The sequence below is a fragment of the Orycteropus afer genome, unplaced genomic scaffold (assembly GCF_000298275.1).
Source record: "Orycteropus afer afer isolate SDZICR_OR568_19922 unplaced genomic scaffold, OryAfe1.0 scaffold00032, whole genome shotgun sequence".
Taxonomy (NCBI): Eukaryota; Metazoa; Chordata; class Mammalia; order Tubulidentata; family Orycteropodidae; genus Orycteropus; species Orycteropus afer.
Window position 1 is genome coordinate 12,860,410 of NW_006921619.1, and position 23,727 is coordinate 12,884,136.

Sequence of the window (23,727 nt, forward strand, 5' to 3'; positions counted from 1 at the left end):
TCTGGTTAGCAGGCAACAGAGCAGTACTAGGTAACCAAAATATATATTTGTAATATAAGGAGACTTTTAGGTGATATCTTGCTTCTGTATGGTACTTCAGAGTTTTCGCTATTTTTTTTTTTTTTTGAGTTTTACAATGGGTCTGTGATATTACAATGAGTCTTGAGTATTACATGTCCACTTTATGGTAGGGAAAATTGAGGCTCAGGGAGGGAAATGGTTTGCCTGAGCTCAAACATCTATATGAGTAGTGGATCTTCTGACTAGCTTTTTTGACACAATTTTGCCCTAAAAAATTAGACTAACTATTTTTGTGATTTTTTTTGAAGGAAAGGAGGAAGTTTAGAAGGGATAGAAGTTATGTAATTAATGGTCTGCAGCTATACGAAGACTCTAGTCATAATTTAACGTAAGACTAGAAACTGAAGGTTGATAGAAAGAAGCCATGGAGAGTTCGCTACATTTCTCAGTGGAATGAGAGTCCATCAGGTCCCTCCATCCATCCTTCCATTTGTTTTATCATTTTTTTTCCCCTGAAAATATACAGTGTGCCAACTACCATGGTAAGCCCTGGCTCACCAAAGTGAAATCAGAATGACATGTGGCTCTTGAGTACATGATGCAGTGAAACTTGAGTTGGAATTTGATGGGACAGCCTTGTTTTTCCGGATCTTGCAAGTTTTCTGCTTTTGACAGGGTGCAGTTTTACCACTTTCGTATTTCCTGTTTTAGTGGGAAATATTTGAGTTTTCCTTTTCTTGTAGATTTCTGTCTTAACGTGGGTTCTGACTTTTGCAAGTTTTCCTTTATGTTCCTAGTCCACATTGAGATGTGTTGTAATTATAAAATGCACTTGGAGGAGTTTAAAGGCTTAGTGCAGAAAAAAAAAATCTCTTCTATTAATAAATGTTATATTAATTGTATGTAAAAATGATAATATTTTGGTGGATATATTGGGCTAAGTAAAATAATGTTATTAAAATGAACTTTTCCTGCTTCTCATTACTTAAAAATAAATTTGCTAGAAAATTTAGAATCATATCTGTGGCTTGCATTATATTGTTGTTGGACAGCACTGTTTTAGAAGCTTTTCCAGGTCTAAAAAAAAGAAAACTATGTAACCACATGTCCTTCTCTGACAATATGCCAGCCCTCTCCTTCCCTTCTCTGCCTTTACAGTTGTCTCTACTTCCTTTCCTTCTTTGAACTCTTAACCTGTTTCAGTCCAAGGGAAGCTGCAGTTGCCTAGGCCTAAAACCATAACCAGACTCACTGCCATTGAGTCGAAGCTGACTCAGCAGCCCCTCCTTGGGTTTCCAAGGCAGTGTCTCTATACAAGTGGATTGCCTAGTCTTCCTTCTGAGGAGTGGCTGGTGGGTTTGACTGCCAGCCTTCTGGTTAGCAGTCAAATGCCTTCGGCACTAAGGCATCATGCCAAATTCATTTCTCTTTGGCATTGATCTTATTTGCCTGCTCAGTGGTGTTCTAACTGTTGACCACTCTTGCTTCCTTAATTTCCTTCGTCCTGCTCCTGCCTCTCTGGCCTCTCCTCAGTGAGAGTCTCTGTAGTCTCCATTACTTAATACTTGCTATTCCCTTGTCTGGAACATCGCTCCACTCCCCATCTGATTGGAGTAGCTCCCAAGTGCCTTTTATGACTTAGTTCTGAGATCACTTCTGCTTGGACTATATTTCTGATCCCTGTCATTTCCACTTTCTCCATTGTAAGCTATGTTTTGGAAATTGTTTGTTTTTCCTCGAGGACAAGAGTTATTCTTTTCAGCTCTGTATTCTCAAGTCCAATGTAGGTGCACATGAGAGCTCTATCAAACAAACAAATGCCACACAATAAAGCATAGAGCTAGAGCATTGTGGGATTTGTGTTGGGAATTCTAGCTGGGTGGAGATGTGATTAGGAAAACTCTTAGGAGAAGTGGCATTTGAGCTGGACTTTCAAGTCTGGCTCTGTTGGGCTGGAAGTGCGCAGCCAGGACCCTGGTGATCATCATTTGTGTGCTGTGTTTTACAAGATGCAAGGAATAATAAGGTATAGAATAGGCCAGAGTAAAAGAAGGAGGATAATCCCAGGGGTCCACCTCAGCTAGCGTCTGTTGTTTGCTCCTGAGCTGGGTTATATAACTCTGCTGAGCCTCATTACCCCAGGACAAAGCTGGCACTGCAGACAGGAACCCAGAAACCTGCTCAGGAGCTGCTCTGGAGGAAAGGAATGCAGCGGGGTTGCTTGCGTTTTCATCTTTTCCTCCTCAGAGCAGCTTTTCTGGATAGCAGGGAGGTGACCTCAGCAGGCAGAGATAGGAAAGAGCACAACGAGTCATCTCAGGCCCTAATGAGGTAGATGAGGGACCCTTCCTGAGAGCGAGGGTCAGGTGAGGTCATGCTGTGCCCAGGCTGAGCTTTGCCTTGGGGCTCCAGCCGGCACTGGAGCAGAGCTGAGCTAATTTTACCCATAGGAGCTGACTGTGCTGAAGGGCAAGGCTTATGACATTGGCCTTATCGTCCTGTGATGCCCACAGAGCTCCCAAGGTACAACCTTGTTATATCTGGCCTTTTCTCCCCCCCATAGTTTAATACATTTTTTCCATTAGGCATGCATATTGGAAAGCTGGATGCTGAGATGCAAAGAGTTTTGGATTGGTGGAAGGCAAGAGCTGGATTTGGATCCCTCTTCTACCCCCTGCTCACTAGCTGTCTGACCTTGGGCAAATTACAGAATCTCTGAGGGTCTCAGTTTCTTCATTTGTAAAATAGGACTTACCTCCTTTGGTTGCTATTAAATTTACACACTAGGTGACATTTAGTGACCAGCTACTATGTGCCAATCACTGTTCCAGTTGCTTTATTCATATTCACTCACTTAATCCTCAGAATAAACCTATAAAGATGGTACGGCCATTAGCTGACTTTTACAAATGAGGAGACGGGCACAAGGAGGTTAGGTCACTTATCTAAGGCCATACTGCTGGTCATGGTTGAGCTGGGCCTTGAACCTAGGTTCCAGGGCCTATGATCTTAGCTACTGTATCTTACTACTTCAAAATCATGCCGTTTTGCTCGGGCGTAATATTTTCTAACTACTTGCTATGTATGAGGCCCTGTGCTAGATGCTAGGTAGAGAGGAGCAGTATGTTAAAATTTATACCATAGTGGTGGTATTAGTGTTTGGTGCTATTGAATTGATTTTCAGCTCATAGCAACCCTATAGACTATAGTAGAACTGCTCCATAGGGTTTTCTAGACTGTAATCTTTATGGGAGCAGATTGCTAGGTCTTTATCCCATGAAACCACTGTGTGAGTTTGAACCGCCAGCTTTTCGGTTAGCAGCCTAATCCTTAACCATTGTGCTACCAGAGCTCCTTTATGCCGTGATGTAGACTTTAATCACAATTGGAGATGGAAGTCCTTGGTCATTTGAAATGTCTGGTAGTGTTTAGTATCTGTGATCTTCAAGGTCTGGTGGAGTTCTCTGTATATATCCTCTTGTCTTACTCTGATTTGTACTGTCAGATGTTATTGCCTCACGCTCCCTGCACATCCTGAAGGTGCTGCCAGGTGGATACCCAGTTCATTGTGGCTTTCCCAGCTGACCCCTCAGCCATGCTCTGAACTGCACACAGGAGAAGGTCCATCCCCTCTCAGGCCAGGTATTATTCTGATGCCCATCTTACAGATGAGGAAAAGGAGGATTAGAGAAGTAATTGCCTCCTCAGAGATACTCTGGTGGACACAGAACAGAGCAGATCTGTTGAGTTTAGTGCTCATGTTTACTCCATTAACTGTGCTGCCTCCTAGAGTGACTTGTTGGGCAGAACAGCGCCCATTTTCTGCCCACCACTGCCAACCAGGAGGAACCATTGGTAGTAAGCTGAGGAAGGCATGTCACTCTGGCAGGGCTGCATGGTCAGAGCAGGTACCAGAGGAAGGTAAAAACATCTGGGATTTGTTCCAGGTGTTTATTATCCCAAATCTTACTAGTATATTCCAGATACCAAACCAAACGTACTGTCATAGAATAGATTCCAATTTACAGCAGGTTAGAACTGTCTCATAGGGTTTCCAAGGCTGTAAATATTTATAGAGCAGACTGCCTCATCTTTTTCCCACTGAACATGTAGGGGGTTTGAACTGCTGACCTTTTGGTTAGCAGCTGAGTGCTTAACCACTGTGCCACCAGGGCTCCTTTACTGTATATAGCAGTCACTTATTATGCTCATAGGTTTTCCGTGTCAGAAAATGGAGAGGGAATAGTGGGAATGTCTTCTTTTTGCTCTACAGTGTTTGGGGCTTCTGCTAGAATACTCCAAGATGGGGGGCTGGAGTCATTTGAAGGTTTACTCACTCACATTTTGGCTCACTCACAGATCTTAACAGGGCTGTTGGTCAGAATATTACGTGTTCTTTCCCTGTGGCCTGTACTTCTTTACAACATGGTAGCTGAAGCAAGCTGAGAGTAAGACAAAGAGAGTGAGAGAGAAACAGAGCAAAAGAGAGAGATTGAAAGACAGATGAAGCAAGAGAGACAGAGCAAGAGAAAGAAATAAAGAGCTAGAGACTGAGAAGGACAGAGAGGAAAAGAGAAAGTGCTTGCCAGGATGAGCACGTGCCAGACGGAAGTTGCATCCTGTTTATTCTAGCTTCAATCTACTGTACTCTGTTGGTCAGAGTATCACAAGCCTGCCTAGGGTCAAGGGGAGGGAAAATAGATTCCATTTCTTGATGGAGTGGCAAGGTTCTGGAAGAGCATTTGGGGCTGGAAGTATTGCTGGGGCCATTTTTGCAAAATACAATCTGCCATTAACAAAACAAAACAAGGCATTAATTCATGTCCATGGAGCCAGCCCTCTACTTGTGGAAACCCCATGTGTTATAGAGTAGAATTACTCCACAGGGTTTTCTTGTCTGTAATCTTTATGGAAGCAGATCACTAGGTCTTTCTTCTGCTGTACTGTTGGGTGGGTTCAAACCACCAACCTTCAGGTTAGTGGTCAAATGCAAACCGTTTGTGCCACCTGGAGACCTTCAGTCGGCCACAGGGTCCTATTTACTAAAGAAAAAAAGAGGGCAGGGACTGACATTTCGGGAAGTCTACTCTGGTAGCATAGTGGCTAAGGTACTTGACTGCTAACCAGAAGGCTGGCAGTTCAAACCCACCAGCCACTCCTCGGAAGGAAGGTTGGGCAATCCTACTTCCGTAGTGATACTGCCTCAGAAACCCAAGGAGGGGTCACTATGAGTCAGGGCCGACTCGACGGCACATAACAACAACAACAACAACAACAACAATTCTGTGGGGCAGAGTGAGGTGAGCCAGGTATGCAGCAGACATGCCTGTGAGGAGCTGGGTTATTCAGTGACAAATTTGGAAAACAGAGCACCCAAGCCAGGATTTCTCAGGAAATAGTGATCGTGTTGTGATCGTGCCTCATTTTATACAAATTAAAGTTGACCATGACTGTAACCAGTTTGTGTAATTCTGATTAGCTTATTCCACCTGCTACTGTGTCACTTTGGAGTTCTAGGTCTTTTTGGCTCACTGCATGCAGTAAAATGGGATATTTTTCTTACCTTCATGAAGGCAAGAGAAGAGAAGTGGGTGTAGATGAAGGTCTTACTTGAAGAGACTAAAAAACATATCATTGGATGATCAGTTATTTTATTTATTTTTTTCTTCCCTCTCCTGCATCTATCGAGTTTAAGTGCAGAAAAAAACATTCCACATAATTTAAGTAGAAAGGCATTAATTCAGGGAAATAAATGCTAACAAATTCATTGGAAAGGCTGGAGCAGTGGGAGCCAGGAGGCGACATCTGTAGTTAATGAGTTTAAGAATTTATTTCATACCCACAATCTACGGATAAGGAAGGTGGGGTTAGGAAGCCTCTTCTGTGGCCTCTGAAGCTTTTCTCAGTAACTGTAAAGTTGATGACAAGGCACCAGACTGCTAAATTGAACATCTTTATGTATTTATTTACTTTTGTTGTGCAGAATATACACAGCAAAATAATTCAACTGTTTTTACATGTACAATGCAGTGACATTGAGTATTCTTCAAGTTATGCAACCATTCTCACCTTCCTTTTCTAAGTTGTTCCTCTATGATTAACATAAACTCATTGCCCCCTCAGGTTCCTAACTAATTGTTTGAGTTATTCATGTCAGTTTAACCCCAAAATGATAGATCTTGGAGTTCTGTAGCACAGTGCTTACGGCATCTGACTGGTAACCAGAAGGTTGGTGGTTCAGACCCACCAGCCCTCTGTTGGAAGCAAGACTAGACAATCTATTTCTATAAAGATTTACCCCCTCGGATACCCAAAGCGGTTTGCTATCAGTCGGAATTGACTCTATGGCAGTGGGCTTGTTTTTTTTTTTGGGTTTAGATAGGTCTTAAAAGACCATAGTACTCAGGGCAGACATTCATTCCTAGTTAAGCTAAACTGTTTGGTTTTAAGAATCCATTGAGATATTTTTGGTTTAAGGTTTAAAGATTATCTCAGAGCAGTAGTTTCAGGGGTTTATCCAGCCTTCAGGGTTCCAGAAAGTCTAAAGCCCATGAGAATTTGAAATTCTGCATTTTGCCTCTTCTCATCATAATTCTTTTATAGAACCTTTGATCAAAATGTTGAACAGCTTTGTGACTCTTATGGTTTCACAGCTTTGCTTGTCAGTAGAAATAGCAACAGGAAGATTTAGCTTCATTTCACTTCTACCTTCCAAATTTCATTCAAGTACATCTCATTGGTGGAACCTAAATTATTAGCATCAAGGCAGAGTGGGAAATGTAGTTTTTAGCTGTCCTGATTTGGTAGTGTTGAAAGACACTCTAGAGGATGGAAGTGGTCCCTGAGCCTATCCAGAAAATATATCTGCCACCAATAAACTCCTTTTAAAGTGCACCTATTTACCATCCCCCCCAAAGCAGGCCATTTGCCTAAGTTAAGTTTCTGAACTGGGTTATCCTTAGTTTTGACAATAGTGGTTGAGTTCTAATTTTCCAGTTTAGTTTATCTCCTGCGAGTCATGCCCGAGGATAGTTGCCTTATCTGTGTGATTTTTTCACAAATGTTTATTAAGCACTTACTCTGTGCCTGAGGGAGCGCTGGTGGCGTAGTGCCTAAGGCATATGACTGCTATCCAGAAGGCTGGCGGTTCAAATCCATCAGCCATTCCTCCAAAGGAAGGTTGAGCAATCTGCATCCATAGTGATACCGCCTCAGAAACCCAGTGCTATGAGTCAGATCCGACTTGACTGCAGTGAGTTTGGTTTGATTTTTTGGGCTGTGCCTGAAGGAGTTCTGGTGGTATACTGGTTAAAACATTCAGCTACTAACCAGAAATTCAGTAGTTCGAACCTACCAGCTGTTCCTTGGGAGAAAGACGAGGTAGTCTGCTTCTGTAAAGATTTACAGCCGTGGAAACCTTATGGGGTAGTTCTACTCTGTCCTATAGGGTCACTGTGTTGGAATCGACTTGATGGCTGTGGTTAGCTTTAGGTTACTCTGTGCCTATTCTTTGCTAGATTTGGCATTGTACACAGAGGTAAGTCATGAGTCAGTCCTTCTATCAGGTGACCATGTCTGGAAAGAGAAATCAGTCAAGTTCATAGTACAAAGAAGACCAAAATCAATACACTCTATAGTAGCCAAATGAATGCAGAGAAAAGAGATTACTCCCCACTGGGCTGAGAGTCAAGGAAGTCTTCAGGAAGAGTGGCAGTGGTCCAATGATGCTCAGTTGCAGGCAGTTCCATCTCTTTAAGGGATATTTGAAATTGTGGTGGGGCATTTTTCCTTGTCTCAATGACTTGAGTCCATTGCTCTCATTGGCATTTAGTAAGCAAGGGCCAGGAATGCTAAATGCCTGAGACACATTGCATATAAATAACTCTCTTTCCTCAAAGGACAATCTCATTCCTGTTGAGAAATACCAGTAGGCCTTGAAGGCTATGTAGATATCTATATTTGGTGGGGTATGGAGGGGTAGCAGGTCAAGCAAAGGGAACAACCGTAGCCAAGAGTTCAGTTTGAATAAAGGAAAGAATGTGTGCTGAGTGGTTACAGGAAGGAGTTTATGGCAGGGGTAGAAGGTTGGATTCAGATTATGGAGACACTTATGATATTAGATTAAAACACTTGGAGTTTATTCTGTTGCCATTGGGAAGCCACTTAAGGTACTGGAGCAGGGTCCTTGAGAGCAGGAATCTTGCTTCATCTTCCTGTGGTGCACTAAGTAGACATTTTTGTATAAATGCTCTTTGTATGAATGAATGCCCTACACAAACTTTTTGCAAGAGTTAGACTAGTTGGTGCCTGGGTTTTGCCATGTCTAAGATTCTGGGATCCTAGGAGAACTCTAGGCAGTCATCATTTGGACTTTTAGAAAAGATACAGAGTGGTCATGGTAGCCTGCCTTGCAGATACTGTCTCCACATCCAAAGGAGAGTGTGTGGTCAGACAGCAGAAGTAGTTGCCTGCACCAAAGAAACTACTGTCCTAAGAATCTTCCAGGAGAGAGAGATTCTTCCATCAACTTCCCCTGTGAAACACATAGGCCATGAGGTGTGTAGAGAGTGTACTGTGTAGTCTGCATTTATGCTCTTGCATCTTATGCTTATTAAAAATTGCCAATCAAACCAGCAACTTGCTGACAAGGTTCATGCGCTGTGACCATGACTGCAGTTGTTCTCGGGGAGCGGCTTGCTCGTGTGCATGGCAATGGCTACTGTGTGTGTTCCTTGTGCTATCCTGTGGAGTCGTGGTGGCTTTCTGATATTTGGGTCAGTCTCTCTTTCTTCTTTCTAGATGAGTGGCTTTGGAAATTGGGAGGGGAAGCATGTATGTAAGATAGGGCCTTAGTAGTTCCATGATAAGGTTTCATTTTCAAATTCTTTCAAGGGGACAGAAAGGGATGCTTTGATTTGTGGGATGAGTCCAGAACCCCCATTTTGTGCATGGGGAAACTGTGACTCAGGGAAGGAAAGTAATTTGGCCAAAGCTCATGCAGCGAGCTGGCCTCAGGGCCAGACCAGCACTTGTAGCAGGGCTTAAATTTTGCTACTGGGGAAGGAGAGTGTGATGTGCATAGAATCTGCCACCAAAGACCTTGGCTACTGGTTCAAGTACTGACCTGTCATGTGACTGTGTCACAGTCCCCCAGGTTCCTCATTTGTCAAATAGGTGTCATGGTCATATCTGATATTAAGGACGTAGAAAGTTGGCACATGTGGAAAGCTTTGTCAAATACAAAGAAACAAGTATTTCTTCTTTTTAAAATTATTTGTACGTTTCTGAACTGAAACTCGGTGGGGTCATCTTTAGTGAAAGGATGGGCCAGTGAAGCCACTGTGGACCACACCCTAGTCCCAGAATCTGCCCAAGGGGCTCACTCCCTATTATCCTACTGAATTTTTCATTCTGATTTAGAGGCATATTACCAGGGGAAAAGCATGTACCATGTCTTGGAGTTATGGGAAATTGAGAGTATATTCTTGCTTGGAGACAGGGGTTCGTGCAGCAGTATAGTGGGAGGTGGGACTAGAAAGATGGATTGCAGCCCATTCTGGAGGCCCCAAGGGCATTAGACATTATATTTTGTGAAATTCAAAGCACTGGTGAGGTGTCAGCTAGGGAAGCCACTACGAAATGGGTGTTCACCTGGCAGCACCTTCAGCATGTTCAGGGAACCTGTGACCGTAACCCAGACCAGAGACAGAGAGCCTTGCAGTTGTCAGGGTTCTCAACACTGAGTGATTCCCAAGATTTGGACTCATGTTAAATAATTGTTTACGATGGTTCAGTTTCTTACTTGAGGTTATGATAATAATTATATTTTAGATAGGTATAGAGCTGTGAAATTTTCAAGAGTGTTCATGTCTATTAATCCTTTGTTCCACACAACATTTTGTTGAGGTAGACGGCATGATTGTTCTCATCCCTCTTTTACAGATAAGCAAATAGAGGCCCAGAGAGCAGATGGGATTTCTCAGGCTACACACACAGTTGGCCATTGGGGAAGCCAGGAACTGGGATGCCAAGTTCAGTGCTTCCTTATGTGCCCCTGAACCTGGATCAGTGAAGTTTTCTCAAATGAGGTATTGACAGCTCCCTTGACATTCTGGGGAGCCTAAGAAGGCCATGAGTTTCAAAGGTTTCAGAGACAAGCTGTAAGATTTTCAAAGATGAGCTGTAGGAGATTTGGGACATGAAATGTGTTTTTCCCAATAACTTTTTTTTGTTGTTGTTGCTGTCATATAGTTTGTTGAATATATTCACGACTGCAAAGAAGGAAAGAAATGTCCTCTGTCATTTATTGAGCATCTTCTTCACCCTAGTTACAGTGCTACATGCTTTTTCATGTTTTGATAAACTCATGGATGAGGTGATGATAGCACACATTTATTGTAGTCTTTTGTTAAGCAGTTTACACATATTAAATTAGTTAATCCTCATTAAGAGCCTCATCATGTAGAAAAGGTAACAATACACTATTATTCTCCATTTTAGAGATGAGGAAGATGAGGTTTGGAGACATTAAATAACTTGTTGGAGGGCACACAGGTCCTAAACAGGCTATGATCTAGGTTTTCTCATCTGAGAACTCTTTCTTCCTTGCTACATCATGTATCATGTATTATTACCTGTCTCACTGGTAAAAATGCAGAGCTGGTTTTTAAGGAGGTACAGCTCAGATCTTGGAAGCTGCTAGAATCAGAACTAGAAGATACTATGAGGAGCTGGCAGACTGGTGGTTTTCAAGCTGTGCTCCTTTGAGCCTGGGACATTCCAAGGATGGCCTTGGAGTTGGAGTGCTTGAGTGTATGTGTGTGTGTGTGTGGGGGTGCCAAGAGAGATGAAAATGGGGTGAAAAACAGAGGAGAGAAGGGGAGTTCTAGAGGCCAGCCATACAGCTCTGCTTTTTCTCTGCTTTACTAGCTAACTATCCACAAAGCATTTTGTTTAAAGAAAAATTTCTGTTGCTAGGGGAATAAAAAAAAAGTTAGAAAACTATTGTACTATCCCAACCCTTCCTGTTACTTAGGCCGAGAGACACAGATCATTCAACGTGGCTTTGCCTCCCCTTTGGGCCATGGGAACATCATTGGAATTGGTTTTATTTCTGTGCAGAAAACAGTTGAAATCACACAGTATCTCCATGGTCCAACCTTCAAAGGGACAGTCTGAGTACATTTAATTATTGAGTGTCTTATACTTTGGTCATGTGTCTGAAGAGAACAGTCCTTGTAGAAAGACATCATGCTTGTTAAAGTAGAGGGTTAGCAAAAAAGAGGAAGACCCTCAATGACGTGGATTAACACAGTGGCTGTGATGATGGGCTGAAGCACGGCAATGATTGTTAGGATGCAGGGCCAGGCAGCATTTTTTATGTTGTACACAGAGTTGCTGTGAATCAGAACCGACTTGATGGCACCTGATAACAACATGTAACCTGCTTAGTAAACTATCTAGCACAGAGTGAAGACTTATAAGATTACTGTTGTTATAATGATCTGTCATTGAGGAGCCAGAAATAATTTTTTTTTTTTTGGGGGACCTGATCAATGGTGTAATTAGAGCTCCTCCTACTCCCCCCAAAAAACAAACAAACCCAAAACTCTAAACTCACCTCTGCTTTTATCCCATTATATTAGCCTATGGCACTTTCTCAATTTATCTTTCAGTGTTCCCTCTGTTTAATTTATCTTTCAACGTTGCTTCTTTTTAATTCCACCCATTTGCCTACCTTTTCTTAGTGGCTTACATATCCTCTCAGACTCAGAAATCTTAGTTTCCTGGGCACCAAACCTCCTCATAGCCTGGGTCCAAATATTCCCTTTAACTTGGCATAACCTGGCATACCTTTTACGCCCTCTCCTTTGCCATACCCTCTTTTAATACCCAGCCCAAAAGTTCATTCCTCCCATTGTGAGGAATCCTGCTGAGCTCTGAATTTGTGGAACAAACCCACCAGCCACTCCTCTGAAGGAAGGTTGGGCAATCTGGTTCCGTAGTGATACTGCCTCGGAAACCCAAGGAGGGGTCACTATGAGTTGGATTCGATTTGATGGCAGTGAGTTTGGTTTGTTTTTTGTTTTGTCCTTCATTTGTCAACCCTTTTTTTGTATTTGGCGTATGACCTCATTGAAGCTGTCTGTGTGCCCCAGTCCTTTGCTGTAGCATCCCTAGCAACTCAGGCATAGACTTACAGTTGCCCAAACATCTATGCAACAGATTACTTTAGTGCCTTTCTCAAATGTTAATGCATAAGGAAGCGTATGAAAAAATGCAAACCAGAAAACATCATTGAGCTGTGTGCTCATCAGCCTTGGGAATGTGTTTCTGGGCAAGATCTGGCCCCGCCATAAGTGACAGGGATGACTTGGCTTTTTGCAGGAATTGAGGAGACTCCAGACTACGAAGACTAGCCTCACTATCAGACCAGTGCTTACACTGTCAGAGTTTCTTCACTTGGCACCCTCTGGCTTCCAGGTGACCTGCAGCAGGACTTCTGGTATGTAACTGGACCTTGTTCTGTTCTTCCCTCTGCCTGCTACCCACTTCCTGGGATCCAGAACGACAGGTTGAGCCTCTGAGAGTCTGATCTAGGAGGCTTAATGGGTTGGGGATTACTCTCTTTTTGATATTTACAACTTGAAATGTCCTGTGCCCTTGATTAATTCATGCTTGGGAGCTACCTTAGTGCTGTCTGGTAAATAGGCTCCTTACTGTACATTTATTTTCCCATGGGGTTATTTCAGAGAGCCTGAATGGTTTCTAACAACTTCTCCAAGGAAAACATTGTAGGCCACATTTCCAGAACTGAGCATTTCAGGGGTTCTTCTGAACGTCCGTCTCTGTTACCTCCTTTTGGCCCAGCATTTGCTTTTAGCTAAAAAGGGAGATTTTTTTCTTAAGCCCTCTTAGAGACATATGTGACTTGGAGTTTGAAAATCTGACAGTTGCTGCTGAGCTCTGAACTGTATGAGTGAGGAGCATATAGACATAACCCTGTAGAACATCAAATCATTTGTCTTTAATTCCCAAAGCCATAATGTTTCTTTGTCTGGAGAATGATCTCACTGCTTTTTGTACTTGTAATGGAATGCACAGTCATTTACAACTAATCACACAATAATCCCTTAGACTTTTATTACGCCTTACTGTTTTCCAGAGAACTTCACTTCCATTGTCTCATCTGATGCTCACAGAGGCTCTGAGAGCTTGGCAGAATGTCTATTTTAATCCCTAATTTTCAGATGTAGGAACTGAAGTTTACAAAGGATAAGACATTGGTGAAGGAGCCCTGGTGGCACAATGGTTAATAGCTTGGCTGCTAACCAAAAGGTTGGCGGTTTGAACTCACTCAGCGGCCCTGCAGGAGAAAGAGTTGGCAATCTGCTCTCATAAAGGAATTTTATGGAGCGTTTCTGCTCTGTCACATGGAGTCTCTGTGAGTTGAAATCAACTTGACGGCACTTAACAAGCCATTGGTAAGAGATCAGTTAGTGCATAGCAGAGCTAGAACTGAAATCTCAAATAGTCTAACTCCTAAGTCAGTGCTTTTGAGAATATACTTAACCTCTCTGAGCTTCAGTTTTCTTATCACTGTATTGGGTATAGTGCTGCCTCCAGGGTGAATGTTTGTAGGGTTTAAATGAGAGTGTCTGGGAAAGCACTTAACAGTTTCAGTTGGGTTGATTCCAACTCATGGCAACCCCATGTGTGTCAGAGTAGAACTGGGCTCCATAGAGCTTTCAGTGGCTGAGTTTTCAGAAGTAGATGACTAGGCCTTTCTTCTGAGATGCCTCTGGGTGGACTCAAACCATTGACCTTTTGATTAGTAGCTGAGCATGTTAACTGTTTGCCTTAAGGAACTCTGGGAAAGCTCTTACTACATGGTAAAGAAGACTGCTTGCTAATGTGAAGTTACTTAATTTTACTTACATTAAGTCTTAAGTTGAAATAGGACAATCAGAGCTGTGGAAGAAAAGAATGTTTTCCTCAATTTTTTGTAAAGACACTGAGATCCAGAATGTTGCTACGGTTGTCTGGGACACAAGCTCCCAGGGCTGTGACTGATTAGTGAATTGACCTTACCTATTAAAAAAAAAAAAACACAAAACCAAACTCACTGCCATCGAGTTCGTCCCGACTCATAGCCACCCTTCCTTGGGTTTCCGAGGTGGTATCTCTACAGAACTTGATTGCCCAACCTTCCTTCCGAGGAGTAGCTGATGGGTTTGAACTGCCAGCCTTCTGGTTGGCAGTCAAGTGCCTTAGGCACTACGCCACCAGAGTTCCTAACCTATACTAACTCACTGCCGTCGAGTTGGACCCAACTCAAAGCCACCCTTCCTTGGGTTTCTGAGGTGATATCACTACAGAAGTAGATTGCCTAACCTTCCTTCCAGGGAGTGGCTGGTGGGTTTGAACCTCCAGCCTTCTGGTTAGCAGTCAAATGCCTTAGGCACTACGTCACCAGAGCTCCCCGCCCCCAACCTATAGGCTGCTTTATTATTCTGAGATTGTTTGTGCTGGCAAAGCCATCTTTTCACATAGAACTCTTTCTCTTGATGTTCTTGGGAACAGCAATGTATCCTGGAGACAGTTTTAGGTCTGGCAGGACCAGAGAGCAGGAATGGGGAGTTGGGATGGGATCTGCCAAGTAGGATTGGGAGTGTGAGATGGCTCATAGGGTTCAGGCTGATGAAGACCTGGCCTTGAAGATCATTCTTCTCTAATTGCCTGGAGACTGGGAATTAATAGGGTACATCCTGTAAGTACACAGGCCAGCAGTGGTGCATATACAAAATGGGTTGCTTAGCAGTAACACTTATTGGGGAAAACCAAAAAAGACAGACTTCAAGTTGGTAACAAATGCATTAGGAGTCAGCAGTGTGATATGGTCAGGGAAGCAGCTTGGGTGACTGAGAGATGAGGTCTTAGATGGCTTTGTTTCTACATACATGTTCACCTATAAGAATTCCAGTCCAATATGACAAACATAGGTGTTTTTTTTTTTTTTTTTTTAATTGTATGATCTTAAAAAGCAGAATGGGGAGCAGAAGGTTGAAGGCCAGAGAGCCAGATTTTGGTTCCATATAAGGAGGAACTTTCTGTTGGAAAGATAGAATTTGCAGCTGCAGGAGATAGTGATCTGTGCATCACTGGGGACCTCAGGGATACCATAGGGATTCAGGGTGGGCTTTGGGCTTGATGGTATTTATGGTCCTTTTTCAACCTGAGTCTCTTGAGCAGATGGTTGTCAGTGGTCAAGAGGAAGAGACATATATATTAAGGAAATAGAAGGCTCCATGTGAATGTGGAAACTGATCATTTTTACAAAGAGCAGTTGCTCTTTGTAAAATAGAAGGTAAGTTTAGCCTCTTTCATTCTGGTTTTCATACTTGTCTCTGTGGCTCACTCCCCATCTCTTGACGCACAGAGCTCCCAGTCCATCTTTCTTTCCTCTGCTTAAATGCTGCTGTTGGGTTATTAGAAGGACTGATGGCTGATGACTGGTCTAGTCTTCTCAGTTACAAGTGTGGGCCATCCTTTGCTCCCTTCAGGTCTATCTCTGAGTCCCCTCCTTGAAAAGCTGCTGTAACAAGAACTCTGCTTTTAGTTCTGGTTCTGGCTTTGCCTCTGATTGTCATGTGATAGAGGACATGCCACTGATTCTTTCATTTGTTTCCTTACCTATTTTAAAAGTCACTTACATTTGTGTTCCTTTATTTAATGTGCAATAAATAAGAAATGTTTGCTATTTTTCAGGCACTTGTGGAATATTTTAAAAATATAAAGCAAGTAATTAAAATAGCCATGCTATGACTGTTTAGATAGGCCAAGTAGGAGTTGCTTTTAGAGCATGCAGTTAGACAATTTTGGAATATCTACCAAATTCGTAGATGATAAAATGAGGGCTAAGATAGGAAAACGGACGTGTCTAAAATTTTAATGAGTGACTGGTCTTAGGACTTAGGCCCCTTCACTTCCTGACCAGTGCTATTTACAGCTTGAAAAGCCCCTGGGGGTGAGAACAGGTAGCCTCATAGTGTAGGTTCAAAAGCCATGAATCTGAAAAAGGGCCCATCTGACCTATAGTAAACGTTTAAAACCAACAAAAGAACACTCTAAACCAAACTTACTGATGTTGAGTCGACTTGATTCATAGCGACCCCTCCTTGGGTTTCTGAGGCGGTATCTCTACTGCTTAGTCTTTCTTCTGAGGAGTGGCTGGTGGGTTTGAACCGCCAGCCTTTTGGTTAGCAGTCAAATGCTAAAGAACACTAGGCACTAAGAAATAGGACTGCTGGGAAGCCAAGGTATGGTGGTTGCACTTCCTTCTGTGAGCAGACCCTACTTCTTTACACATCTACTTTCTCCAGCATCTCATCCCTCTGTCCTTCTTTCTCTGGAGTCATTCTAGGTCAGAGTCATTCCTGATTTGCTTCACTGGTCCACAGAGTCATCAAACACTTGTCAGGATCTGGAAACAAGAATTAATTTTGCAAATTACATTGAGTCTTACTCTACCCCCCCCACCCTCCACCCCCGACTCCAATGTTTTCTTAACAGTCTGGCTTAACTTGGAGACTTCTTGCCTGGTGTCTGCCTTATGAAGAACTCAGGCAAAACTAAATTTCAAGGAGGACTCTTGGTAAAGGCAGCCTACCTATAGGCGGGGGCTGGGATCTGAGGAGCAGGGTTGTTAACAACTCATCTACCACCAAAGGAACTAAAGACTAGATCCTTGGTGACCTCCTCAGAGGCATCCCCCAAAATTTCTCCCCTCCCCCAAATTAATAGATGCGTTTCATAAAGGTAGTTGTGTTCTAGATGGTCCCGTTCCTGAGGTGAACTTAAGGCCTTTCCAGGTTTCCTTGTTTGGACAAGGAAGCTTTTCCCCTGGAATATGGAAATAGTTGTATGGAGCACTTGAGAGTCCACATCTTTGGGGGTTAATAATTTACACCGAGTAAGGAATTCTGTCTTTAGTGGGGCATGTTATTCAAGTGCCAGAGGAGAAAAGGGTGATTTTTCTGACATCCTCCAGTCTGCGTGTCCATATTTGGAAATGTTTACCCAACGCACTGATCTATTGGAAGAGGAGGAGGTGACTCAGGGTTTAGGAGAAGCAGGATTTGAATTCCTGTTTCTAGAAACAAAGTCACCCCCTCTTTCCCTCCCCTCCCCCTCCTTCCTTTGCCCCTTGTTTTGGAAGCTGAAGAGAGAATGTCTCAGTTCTGCTTCCTTTGGGCTTCAGGACCACCTCCTTGCAGTGCCCTGTGCAGTGGGACGGAGGGCGTATGAGAGGGAGTGAGGGAGAGCAGAGGGCTGCTGCCCGTGGGGGCCTGATATTGCGTGAGTACATCATTATTGTCAGAGCAAATGACATTTCTGCTCCAGACCTAGGGCTCACAGTGCCGTGGGCTGGCTTGCTTGCATGGTGATGGGATAATTCTCTAGGTGTGCTGACCGCTTAACTTTGGGGTATGAACAGCTACTTTCCCAGGGGAGTGCTTCTCATAGTGGGATTTAGAGACAAGTTCTGCCTGAGGAAAAGTTCTATTTGCATAGAAATAAATTAGACAGGTATTTCCCTCTGTCTGAAGCCTAACTTGAGTTGCTTTGGGACTGTTACTGTCTGTTTGATTTTTAGGTCTAAAGCAACAAGTTAAAAGAGATATTTGTGGGCACCTGGGGAGGAATGATTTTAGCTGGAAAAACAGAGTATGGCTGGATTTAAGAATATGCAAAATGTTGGTGTATAATGTTTACACAGTATCTCTAGTTTGGAATATATTATATATAAATATATCATGTAGATAAATACATTGTATACATTTGATGGACTGTCCTAGTTGGAGGGTGTCTTAGAGATTATTAGAGATTATTCAGTAATGATGGTGGCCAGTGGAGGCCAGAGAGTGTAGCTAACACAAGGCTTAACGAGTGGCTGGAGATTAGGGTTAGAGCATGGATCTTCTCACTCTCAGCCCATTTTGCAGATGATGAATCTGGAACTCAGAGATGCTGATCTGCACATGCTTACAAATCTAGATGGTGAGAAATTGAGGGCTAGAACCTCATTCTCTCAGTTCACATGGACTCCATCAAGTCACACGGAGTCAGATGCCTGAATCTATTGTTTTAAAAATTTCACTTTTTCTTTCTTTCCTTCTTTGATTTCTGCATACCTTTACTTTCCTTTTGTATCTGAGCTGCTACCTTCTGATCTCCTTTGCTGCCTGTATCTCTTTCTTTCCTGGAAGATGATGATAGCATGTCCAAAAGGTAGAACTGTAAAGTGGAGAACTTTATTTTGGCTTTACCTGTGGTGAAGAATTGTATAGCTTTCCACCTGATCCTCTACCTCTGTTCTTCAAATGGCAAGAATTCTGGAATATTATTCCTATTCGGAGGTGAGCCCTGATTTCCGGATAGTTTTTATGCACACACACACACACACACACACACACACGTGCACCCTTCTTTAACCTGCTTTGATGTCCTGAAACATTTGACAGAGACCAAAAGCCTGCCTTATTACAGCCCACCCAGGTGTTACACAGCCACACTGTTATTCCTTTTGGTTAGTTCAGTTTTGAACAAGGGGTAGACAACTTGGTCAGACAAGGTGTTCTGGGGAGCTCCCAGCCAAACTTGAAGCCAACCTCTGGCAAAGGTCCTGAGACTTAATGGCTTTTGTTTTTTACACCACTACTCCCTTGTGTTTACTTTATTTTTTCATTTCCCTCCCTCATTTTCTCACATTAAAGCAATTTTAAAATTTATTCATCTTTTGTCAGTTCAGAACAAGGAACAAGGCAGAGTATAGATAAGTAAATGAAATGATTTCTAGTATTTTTGTTATTGGATTCCTTGGTTAAATACTGGACCCCTAACTGAAAAGTTAGTGGTTCAAACCTACTCAGAGTTACTTTGGAAGAAAGTCCTGGCAGTTTCCTTTCAAAAGGTCACAGCCTTAAAAAGAACCCTTTGGGGTTTGATGGCAGCTAATACTAATAACACTATTTTTCTTCTTCTTATGTCTAAGGAATAGATGGTCTGGGAGTAATGCATAGACATGGAATTTCAGACATGGTTCTCTGCTGACCCAGTGTGTACCTTGGGTGAGGCACTGCTCTCTTCTGAGCTTTAGTTTTCTTACCTGGAAAGTGAGATTGCTGTTCATGACCAGGTAAAAAAAAAACTATCCAGTTGCTTTTGAGTTGATTCTGACTCATGTTGACCCCATGTAGAACTGGGCACCACAGGGTTTTCAATGGTTAGTTTTTTGTGAGTACTTCTCCAATACTTGTTTCTGAGGCATCTCTCAGTGGACTTGAACTGCCAGGCTTTCAGTTAGCAGCCAAATGTGGTAACCATTGACACCACCCAGGGACAGAACATTTATTCTGTGCTGAGTACTGCACTAAGCACTCTATATGATTCATCTCCTTTAATTCTCCCAACAGTGCCATGGGATAGGTGCTGCTGTTCCCATTTCACCTGTGAGGAAAGTAAGGCCTAGAGAAGTGGGAAAACTTGCCCAGACTCCCAGAACTCTTGAATTCCACGACTGTCTTATTGCAAAGGATTGTTGACCACAGTGCTATGCAGCTTTCTTATGGGCACTCTGTAAGATTACCTGCATCTCTGGCATGTATTCATCTAATTTTATTAAATCTTTATTGGGTTCCCACTATGTACCTCAAATTGTTCTGGGCACTGTTATAGCACTGGGAGCATAGCAAAGAATAAGACACACAAGACAGGGATCCCATGGAGCTTACATTCTAATAAGCACGTATGGAGGAGGCAGATAGTAAATGAACTACATAGGCAGGGGAAACAGTTAGTGCAAAGGCCGTGGAGGAAATGAGTTTGTATTTTAAGAACAGAAAGAAGGCTGATGTGATAGGAGAAAGTTGGGGGAGAAGCGTAAGAGAAGAGCCCAGCAGGTATAATAGGGTGAGTAAGCTAGAGAAGGAGCTTCAACTTGGGTCTAGATGTGATGGGAAGCATATGAGTCGCACTTTTCAGGGATCATTCTGGCAGCTGTGGAAGGAGATGGGTCACAAGGAAGATAAGAGGAGAAGCAAGAAGGTCAGTTAGGAAGAGACTTCTGCTGTTGTCTGGGTGGGAGATGATGGTAAAACTGATTAGGGCACTAGACATAGGGCTGGAGAGAAGTGAATGGATTCCATTCACATTTTGAAGGGACTGTCTACAGGACTTGAAGCGTTTTTTTTTTTTTTTTTTTTAAGAGAAAAGTGATGCTAAATGGGTGGGAATCTGGGCGATGCTGAGGCAGTGGAAATATGGGCAGTGGTGGTTACACAGTCATGCAGCTGGAGTTCCAGGAGTAAGGAGTGTGTGTGCTCCCCTCTTTGGTTTCTAACCTTGAGCTTCTGGCCCGGGAATGGAGAACAGTGGCTTCCTGCCTCTAACTTCCAGGCTCAGGGCTGTGGGACTGCCCCAAAATAAGCCCCACAGAACATGCTGCTTCCTTTGGTCTCCCTGGGTATTTTTATAAAGCATTCTTTCCCACCAAAGATAGGGAACATTCACAGTGATGTTGACTTTATGGGCCATATTTAACATATTTATTTTTTCTTGATGTGTCGTCTGTTCTTGCAAATGACACATCCTCCTCTAAACTCCCTGGTGAGGAGCCTTCATCCACCATGTAAGATGGGTCAGGAAGGCACAGAGAAAGAGAGCCTCATCTTAGTCTAAAGGCATCTCTCCACCCTCTTCTTTCATTTACATTTGAGTTCACGTTTTCAGGCTTGTTTGCTCCCTGCAATTTATTTTGATGGGCTGTGCTTTGCTGCAAATACTCCATTTTTTCAGTAGAGGAACTGGTCTCAAAGAAGTTAGATAAGATACTGAAAGTCCTACAGCAATGTAGTGGCGGAGTCAAATTGGGAACTCATTCCTGACTGTGCCTTGTGCTCCAGCCACCAAGGCAAAGCTACTGTCCTTGTCCCCTCATCCTCCTGGGTATCCACTGCCATCTTATGCATACTACCTTTAGCCTAACGCCAGAGGAATGCAGAAACCTTAAAACGAAATCATCTAAAATTCACTGTGGAGGTGGCTTTATATACTCCTTTTCAAATAGTTTGCTGTCTATAGTAACCAATTTTTTTTTAAAAAAAAATCTATTTAACATCATCTCTTAAAAACAATGGCTTGTTTTTGCTTGCTCAAGTTTCTTTAAAATTTTCTTCGTATCACCCATTCATTTTGTCACAAACATTTATTGAGTGCTTACTGTATGCCAGGCATTGTGCTAGATGCTGGGGATTGATTCAAAGATAATTTGGAGGCATATGGAAGGGGAGTGGATAATTACAGCACTGTGAGATAAGTGCTATAATAGAGGGATATATAAAGAGCTAGAAATAGCACTATGAATAACATCTCTGAACAAATTGCCTTTTTTTTCCCCTTTTGGATTATTCCCTTGTGTATATTGCCCAAAGTGGGATTACTAGGTCATTTAAAAGATGAAAACAATTTGGCACAAAAAGATGTAATGACTTGCCTAGGGAATACAGCTCAGTTTTCAACAGGGAAAAAAGAAAATTGTTGACAGCTCCTGATTTAGACCACCAGGAGGGTTGGGTAGGTTTTATAACTACCCCTGTCTGCTTGCTGATTTCAGGGGAAGCACCTGTTCTAAACACATCTGCCTGTGTGTAGAAATATATATCCTTATATTTAATCTCACAAATTAATTGTTAATTCTCACTAGAGTCTAGCTGTGTAAACATTGTTCCCATTTTACAAGTCAGGAAACCGAGCCTTCATTAAAGGGCAGTGACTTGCTCAAGGTTCTGTAGTTAGTAAGTGGAGAACCCAAGAATCAAGTGCAAGTTGCTTAATTCTAAGACTTCAGTCCTGTTCTCCATCCTCTCTCTGTTCATCAACTGATAGTACTTACGGTGCAAACAGCAGTCCCTGCATGGTATACACGATTAAGTGCTGGACCACCAGCCAAAAAGTTGGTGGTAAGAACCCACTCAGAGGTATCATGGTAGAAAGGCCTGCTGACCTGCTTCCACAAAGAATACAGCCAAGCTAAACCTATGGAGCAGTTCTACTGCATTAGTACAGGGTTTTCCATGAGTCATCATCAACTTAATGGTAAACAGTTTGATCTTCGTTAGTGGTGTATTCCAACTGGAGTCTCTGAGTGGTACAGTTAATGTACTGGGCTGCTAGCTGAAAGTTACAGTCCACTCAGAGATGCCTTGGAAGAATGGCCTGGCAATCCACTTCCCAAAAAATCAGCCATTGAAAACCCTGTAGAGTGCAGCTATACTCTGACACATACTGGGTCACCATGAGTCAGAATCAGCTTAACCGCAGCTGGTTGGTGTTTGGTTTATGCTCCAACTAGGGCCTAGAGTTCATTAATGAATTGGGCAATCTACTTCTTTGAGATACTGCCTCAGAAACCCAAGGAGGGGTTGCTTTGAGTTGAATTGACTTGAAGGAAGTTAGTTTATTTATTTATTTTTTTAGTTTAGAGACTCTTGTCAGGAAGATTAGGATCCGTGAGATAGGTATAGATGTCTTAATCCCCAAAGTCATAGCCATAGAACATTGTTCTCTGAAAAGACATAAACCAAAAAACCAAACATACTGCCGTCGAGTTGGATCCGACTTATAGCGACACCTCCTTTGATTTCTGAGGCAGTATTACTATGGAAGTAGATTGCCCAACCTCTTTCTGAGGAGTGGCTGGTGGGTTTGAACCTCCAGCCTTCTGGTTAGCAGTCAAGTGCCTTAGACACTGTGCCACCAGAGCTCCTTGAAAGGACAGAAAGACTCATTATCCCTGATTCTAGTCTAGATCCTGGAAGGTCATCTTCTTGACCCTAGCACTGGAACACAAAATCCCAAGTATACATGAAAACATGCCATAATTCTGCTTTGAAAAAATTATTTTCTGTGTACTTAAGGAGCTCTGGTGGCATAGTGGGTAAGGCATTTCGCTGTTAACCAGAAAGTTGGTGGTTCAAACCCAGCAGCTGTTCCGTGGGAAGAAGATGAGGCAATGTATTGCTGTAAAGATTTACAACCTTGGAAATCCAATGAGAATTGCTGTAAGTTGGAATTGACTCAATGGTAGTAGAATTTTTTTATTTTTTTGGTGTGCTTAATGGCATTAACTAAGAACTCCTGTCCCTGACTTCTAGGACCTGTTAGATACCAATATGTGTTCTATGACTATGAGTTGAATTGACTTGAAGGAAGTGAGTTAGTTTATTTATTTTTTTAGTTTAGCGACTCTTGTCAGGAAGATTAGGATCCGTGAGATAGGTATAGATGTCTTAATCCCCAAAGTCATAGCCATAGAACATTGTTCTCTGAAAAGACATAAACTGTGGACTTCCTCGATTCTCCTGATCACTCATCCTTTAATCAGCCACATTCCTTGCCATTCCCTAGACACATCTTGCATTGTCTAACCTTCATGCTTTAACTCATGGTATTATTTATTTATTTCTCTCTCTCTCTTTTATTGTGATTTGGGTGAAAATTTACAGAGCAAATTCACTTTCCATATAGCAGTTCACTTACACTTTGTCTCATGACATTGACCACAATTTACCACAATGCAACAGCTCCCCTCATACTTCCTCCCGATAGTTACCTCTTCCCTGTGTCCATCCCTCCATGCACTCCTGC